The sequence below is a fragment of the Capricornis sumatraensis genome, chromosome 3 (assembly GCF_032405125.1).
Source record: "Capricornis sumatraensis isolate serow.1 chromosome 3, serow.2, whole genome shotgun sequence".
Classification (NCBI taxonomy): Eukaryota; Metazoa; Chordata; class Mammalia; order Artiodactyla; family Bovidae; genus Capricornis; species Capricornis sumatraensis.
In genome coordinates this window covers 47,256,037-47,263,704 of record NC_091071.1, presented here as the reverse complement: position 1 = coordinate 47,263,704, position 7,668 = coordinate 47,256,037, and the positions used below count along the sequence as shown (strand labels likewise).

General features: G+C 41.7%; 1 non-coding gene across 1 annotated transcript; it reads left to right on the top strand.

Moving 5' to 3' along the window:
• Positions 1–6,374: 6,374 nt before the first annotated feature.
• Positions 6,375–6,504, top strand: LOC138077311 (small nucleolar RNA SNORA19). The gene has a single exon (XR_011144759.1). It is a non-coding gene; the product is annotated as a small nucleolar RNA SNORA19 (small nucleolar RNA).
• Positions 6,505–7,668: the final 1,164 nt, after the last annotated feature.

Below are 7,668 nucleotides of genomic sequence, written 5' to 3'. Positions count from 1 at the left end.
ATGGTGTTCCAGAGTTTTTCATTCCACAGTCATTCACTGATTTCCTGCCATGTGGCAATTTGTTTGTCTGGTCCTGTGAGACACATGGCTGTAAATAACAGCCCTGCCTTCAAGTGGTCTCCCTGAATTTGTCAAAGTAGGCCTTTGAAATAATGATTAAAATGTGGCTGGATAAATTTATAACAGTGACTAACAAAAAAAGGATCACAGAGAAAGGGTAAATGCCTTCTGGTTGGCATCTAGACAAAGGATTGATATGTGAGGTGGGTTTTGAATAATGAGGTAGAGAAGGGATTAGGGACTCTAGCAAATCGAGGAGATTTGTGCAAAGGCATTGTGTTTTTCAAAGGGTTTTCACACCTGCAATTCATCCCATGTGCCCAGAATAAAGGGCAGGCTGTGGTGTGGTGGAGGATGAGACTGGGCCATGAAAGGGAGTGCCAAGAAGGCCTAACCTCTAGGGAGTTTGGACCAAAGCCTGAATCTATTATTATTGTTGTTCAGTTGCTAAGTCATGTCCAACTCTTTGTGACTTCATGGACTGCAATATACCAGGCTTCCCAGGTCTTCACTCTCTCCCAGAATTTTGTCAAAATCATGTCCACAGAGTTGGTGATGCCATTCAACCATCTCATCCTCTGTTGCCCCCTTCTCTTCCTGCCCTCAATCTTTCCCAGCATTAGGGTCTTTTCCAATGAGTTGGCTCTTCACATTGGGTGGCCAAAGTATTGAAGCTTCAGCTTCAGCATATTCCTTCCAATGAATCTTCAGGGTTGATTTCCTTTAGGATTGACTGGTTTGATCTCCTTGAAGTCCAAGGGACTCTCAAGAATCTTCTCCAGTACCACATTTCAAAAGCATCAATTCTTCAGCATTCATCCTTCTTTATGGTTCAACTCTCACATCCATACATGACTTCTGGAAAAACCACAGCTTTGATGACACAGACGTTTCTTGGCAAAGTGATGGTGCTTCTTTTTAATATACTGTCTAGGTTTGCCATAGCTTTCCTTACAAGGAACCTAAAACTATAAGTGTTCCCTAAAGGTTGTTGAGAAGATGAATGACAAAATCAGATTTATATTAAAGAACTATTCTTACTGTAGATGGAGAATAGATTGGAAGGGAACATTACTAATAGAGATACTTTCTAGCCATGATGAGGACTTATTAGCAATAAAGACAAAAGTGTACACTGAAGATATTAAGGGGGTGAGGTTGACAAGACCAGTTTTCCCATCAGATGTGGAAAATAAGAGTTATGGCAAAGGCCATCACTTTCAGGATGCTGGAATAAGGCAACATTCACAAGGGAGGCTGTGTAAGGGTAGGAACAGAGTCTGAAGATGGGAACTTAAGCTTCAATTCAGTTCAGTTCAGTCACTCAGTCGTGTCCGACACTTTGCGACCCCATGAATCGCAGCACGCCAGGCCTCCCTGTCCATCACCAACTCCCAGAGTTCACTCAAACTCATACAGACTTAAGCACTCACAGTATACAAGCCTCTTTCCTGACTGAGTGCACAAGTGGCTACAGTCCCAGCTCTTTGCAGTGTGCACTAAGTGGGGCCCTGGACAGGTCTGGTCAATGAAATAAGAGCATCAGACACAGGTGTCTCTTCCTGGCTGAAGCAGTAAAAATAGCCCCAAAGAACTGCCTATATTCCAGAATGGACATCCCATGAGGGGGATTAGACATAAACTTTTGTTGTGTAAGACTGAAGTCTGGTGGTTGTTAGTTATTATAGCATGATCTGTCTATCCACAATCAAATGGATTTGTTCTCAAAACTTTTGTTTTAGTGTTTCCTGGGTTTCTCTTTGCTTTGAATAAGGATAAAACAGGCAGGAGAATTAGAAAACTGTTGCCCATATGTGAGGCTTCCTAGCTGGCACTAATGGTAAGGAACCCACCTGTCAATGCAGCAGATATAAGAGACATGGGTTTGATCCCTGGCTGGGGAAGGTTTCCTGGAGAAGGAAGTGCAATCCAAGCCAGTATTATTGCCTGGAGAATCCCATGGACAAAGGAACTTAGTGGGCTATGGTCTATAGGATATAAGAGTCAGACAAGACTGAAGCAACTTGGCACAGTTGGCATCATACCACTCCAAGAGGGAACAAAGGCAATAAAAAAAATTTCCAGGAGGAGTTCTAGGAGCCATCCTTCCAGAGTTCTAGAACCCAATTCAGATTCACTTCATAAGATGAATTTAAAGTGTGTTAAAACTGTTCTTATTTAACTTATATGCAGAGTACATCATGAGAAATGCTTCACTGGATTAGGCACAAGATGGGATAAAGATTACTGGGAGAAATATCAATAACCTCAGATATGCAGATGATATCACCCTTATGGCAGAAAGTGAAAAAGAACTAAAGGGCTTCTTGATGAAAGTGAAAGAGGAGAGTGAAAAAGTTGTCTTAAAGCTCAACATTCAGAAAACGAAGATCATGGCATTTGGTCCCATCTCTTCTTGGCAAATAGATGGGGAAACAGTGGAAACAATGGCTGACTTTATTTTTCTGAGCTCCAAAGTCACTTTAGATGGTGATTGTAGCCATGAAATTAAAAGACGCTTCCTTCTTGGAAGGAAAGTTATGGCCAACCTCAGTTCAGTTCAGATGCTCAGTCGTGTCCGACTCTTTGTGACTCCATGAGTTGCAGCATGCCAGGCCTCCTTGTCCATCACCAATTCCTGGAGTTCACTCAAACTAACGCCCATCGAGTTGGTGATGTCATCCAGCCATCTCATCCTCTGTCATCCCTTTTTCTTCCTGTTCCCAATCCCTCCCAGTATCAGAGTTTTTTTCCAATAAGTCAACTTTTCGCATGAGGTGGCCAAAGTACTGGAGTTTCAGCTTTAGCATCATTCCTTCCAAAGAACACTCAGGACTGATCTCCTTTAGGATGGACTGGTTGGATCTCCTTGCAGTCCAAGGGACTCTCAAGAGTCTTCTCCAACACCACAGTTCAAAAGCATCAATTCTTCAGCGCTCAGCTTTCTTCAGAGTCCAACTCTCACATCCGTACATGGCCATAGGAAAAACCATAGCCTTGAATAGGACCTTTGTTGACAAAATAATGTTTCTGCTCTTGAATATGCTATCTAGGTTGGCCATAACTTCTCTTCCAAGGAGTAAGCGTCTTTTAATTTCATGGCTGCAATCACCATCTGCAGTGATTTTGGAGCCCCCAAAATACAGTCAGCCACTGTTTCCACAGTTTCCCCATCTATTTGCCATGAAGTGATGGGACCAAATGCCATGATCTTCATTTTCTGAATGTTGAGCTTTAAGCCAACTTTTTCACTCTCCTCTTTCACTTTCATCAAGAGGCTTTTTAGTTCCTCTTCACTTTCTGCCATAAGAGTGGTGTCATCTGCATATCTGAGGTTATTGATATTTCTCCCAGCAATCTTGATTCCAGCTTGTGCTTCTTCCAGAGCAGCATTTCTCATGATGTATTCTACATAGAAGTTAAATAAGCAGGGTGACAATATACAGCCTTGACGTACTCCTTTCCCTATTTGGAACCAGTCTGTTATTCCATGTCCAGTTCTAACTATTGTTTCCTGACCTGCATATAGGTTTCTCAAGAGGCAGGTTAGGTGATCTGGTATTCCCATCTCTTTCAGAATTTTCCACAGTTTATTGTGATCCACACAGTCAAAGGCTTTGGCATAGTCAATACAGCAGAAATAGATGTTTTTCTGGAACTCTCTTGCTTTTTCCGTGATCCAGCGGATGTTGGCAATTTGATCTCTGGTTCCTCTGCCCTTTCTAAAACCAGCTTGAACATCTGGAATTCCACAGTTCATGTACTGCTGAAGCCTGGCTTGGAGAATTTTGAGCATTACTTTACTAATGTGTGAAATGAGTGCAACTGTGCAGTAGTTTGAGCATTCTTTGGCATTGCCTTTCTTTGGAATTGGAATGAAAACTGACCTTTTCCAGTCCTGTGGCCACTGCTGAGTTTTTCCAAATTTGCTGGCATATGACCAACCTAGGCAGCATATTAAAAAGCAGAGACATTACTTTGTCAACAAAGGTCTGTCTAGTCAAGGCTATGGTTTTTCCAGTAGTCATGTATGGATGTGAGAGTTGCACTATAAAGAAACCTTAGTGCCGAAGAATTGATGCTTTTGAACTGTGGTGTTGGAGAAGACTCTTGAGAGTCCCTTGGACTGCAAGGAGTTCCAATCAGTCCATCCTAAAGGAGATTAGTCCTGGGTGTTCATTGCAAGGACTGATGTTGAAGCTGAAACTCCAATACTTTGGCCACCTGATATGAAGACTGGACTCATTTCAAAAGACTCTAATGCTGGGAAAGATTGAGGGCAGGAGGAGAAGGGGTCAACAGAGGATGAGATTGTTTGATGGCATCACCGACTCAATGGACATGGGTTTGGGTGAACTCTGGGACTTGGTGATGGACAGAGAAGCCTGGAGTGCTGCGGTTCATGGAGTCGCAAAGTGTCGGACATGACTGAGCGACTGAACTGAACTGAACTGAAAACTGTTCTAATATATTTTGATTATAAAACTGCTTTAGGAATAATTAACAATAGCTGAAAGTAAAGTGTCAGATATCACTGAGCGACTTCACAAGTGACTACTGACTAGTGGAAAGAGTGTATAATTTTATCGAGATGTTTGAGGGATTTGTTCCAGTTAATCAAACTCATGAAATAGGGAGAGGTTCCAACTCACCAATTTCTCTGAGGAAAGCTCACCTCGTCTGCAGTCACTGACCCAGGGAAGTAGTGGGTAGCCTCTGGAATAGTGAGTAGCCACTTCTCCAAAAACAGATCTTGGTGTTCACCGAACACATCAAAAACAAGAAGCCTATACTCAGGAAGGCTACCTGACATTGATGTGGGAGTCACAGAAGGATTGAAAAGAGAATTTCATCAAGAGACCTGAATTTTCCTGCCCCTACCAACAACCACCTTTGAGAATTTGAGCAAATCTTCATTTTCCTCTTTGCGCTTCAGTTTTCTTACTGAAAAGCTCTTCTAGCCTACAAACCCTAAGTACTCTGTAGCAGTGGTTTAATTCTTGGCCAGCACATAAACACTGAAGCTAACAGAGTTCTTCTGCTCAGGGAGTAAGTTATCTGGATAGTTGTTTATGTAATTTATTTATACACAAATTGTGTAGGACTGCCTGAATAGTGGCCTGGAATGCAACACACACACAAGGTCAGGGAGAAGAGCCCTTTTGTGACAGAAGTTGATTAGACCTGCCCATAGCCAGCCAGCCCCATTCTGGCTGCATTTTTGTCAAATCTCTCTTTATACTCAATATGTTTCCAGGTTCTCTGCTTTTCAAGCCTGCAGTAATTTATCTTGCACACAGAAAGCATACAAATTGTGAACTAACTATATTAGAAATAGTTAATTATTGGGAAGCTAGCAGAGGAAACCATTGTTGTTGAGAGATGTTATGACCACTGCATCAATAACATGCTTCTCTCACATGACTCACCTTCACAGGATGCCTCCCATCCCACTAAGTACTGATTCTGTTTGTAACCACAACAGGCAGAACAGGATATTTCAGAATCCATGTTCTCTATTCTGTATCCTGAATTTGCAGGTCTGATCATCTTTTTCATTCTTCTCATTCAATGTGAGATCTCCCTCCAATTTGCCTCAAATCTGAATGCATTGTATTATAGGAAGAGTTGGTCACTAAAAACATTGATAGCATAACAAAAGGCAATCATTAACAGACATTATTTTAGAAATACAAAATTAAGTGGTGGAATATAGAATTTCCTTGAAAATCACCAAATGTTACTTTGAAGTTTTTCTTTGAAATATTTCTTGTCCTAGTCTATGTAGTATGAATGAACTAATGAAAGAAAAATTAATTACGCTAAGAGTAGCACTGTGCCATCCAGGGATTAGCATTCCAGAAGCTCTGTAGATGAAAACATAGACTCACACTAATTGTAAGTGGAAAGACACTGACCAATAGTATACAAAAGAGGGGACCAGTCCAGTGAGCAGAGCGTGAACTCCAGAGCACATCACAGTGTAGCTTTGTCTCAGCTTTGTCACTCAGTCACGATATGCTCCAAGCTGCTTAATTGATTTGTGCATTAAGAAATTAATTTGTAAAAGGGATTTACCTTCTTCTGAGGTGTTGCTGTGAGGCTTGAAAAAAATTGATACATGCTATGTATATGTCTGACATATATACTTGTTAGATTATCCAGGGCAGCTGTGCTTGAAGAAAGTCTCACAACTGGCAGCAAGATGTGATGGTCTGTAATGGTGGCCCACAAAAATAAATGTCAAATGATATTTTTGCTATTTTTTAAAATTGGTACATTTTAAAGGCATTCACTTAAATAATCTCTTTGTCATGCACATTTCAGTGATCAGACTTCTCTTGCATATATAGGCAATGTTATTACTTATGTGCTATACAAATAGTTGAAGGTTAATTAGCAGTATAACTAAATAGTAATGTTGACAGTCTCCTTCACATAAATTTTTTAAAATATTCGTCTTTGTAAGAATGTGGGGTTACCACAGAGAGTGCAGTTTGGCTTTTGAACCATTAATCAGATCAGGGATAACTGGTGAGGAGTATAAGGACCCTTTGCAGATCTTGCAAGAAAATACCCATGATCCAGGGACATCCAGGTGAAATACCAAGAAAGAGGGTGGAGTCAGGGTGTCCTGAAAGACATTATGGGCAAGAATCTTGGGGAGCAAGAAAAGCTCAGAGGCTGCAGTCTGAAGCCTGAACCTGGCTACTCCAAAGATAAGGAGACCTTGGGACTAAGATTAGTTCATCCCTTGTTTTTTCTAAATGTGAAGAATCCAGCTGGGGCCAAGCAGTGTGATGTGGTCTAGTCTGACTTGTGCTGGTCTCTCTGGCTAAAGAATTGAGATGGGGGCCAACCATGTAGAAAGCAGCTTCTAACCCATGCCACTTCTCCTGTGCTACCAGGAAGCCTTTAGAGGGGCCTTTCCAGGTGTGGATCTCAGTTGCTCTCACCAGTGTTATTAAAGAAAAGTCTTGAGAAGAGTGAAGTGACCTTTTATTGACCTTGAATCCCACCTGTTATGGTTTGATGCTAAACAGAGAGTGCATTCAGGCTTTATCTGCAAAGGGTTAACCTTTCTGGGTCTGTGGTTGTTAGTCTTTTACTTTAGGTGTTGTGCAAAATCAATCATTTTTTACTTTCCCCACCTGATCATCTTCTCTCTTCCAGGCACTCTTTCGGCTATAGAGATCACAGAGATATACTTCATCCTAGAATAGGAGGTGGCTGACAGTGTTACTCACAAAGAGTACACCATAGAAGGAAAATGACAATGCCAGCAGCTAATCCCTGTTTCCACCAGAAAGTAAGCTCCCACCTGCAGAGGTGTCCACACCCTGCACACCTCCACCACCAGCACTGTCAGTTTGTCAGGCTCTGGTAGGAGCTCTTCCCCTTTCCCTTCCTCCACTCCTCCACTCCCTTCCTCTGCCCTCTCTACCATCTACTCCGCTCTCTCCCCTTACTTTTCTTTTCTTTTGTCTTCTCTTATCCTTTTATATTGTCCTCTCTTCTCTGCCCTTCATTTCTTTCTGCTTTTCAGATTTTTGGTAGACCACTTACACTTGAATCTTCCACTGTCATGGCACATTTTAAAAGAACTTC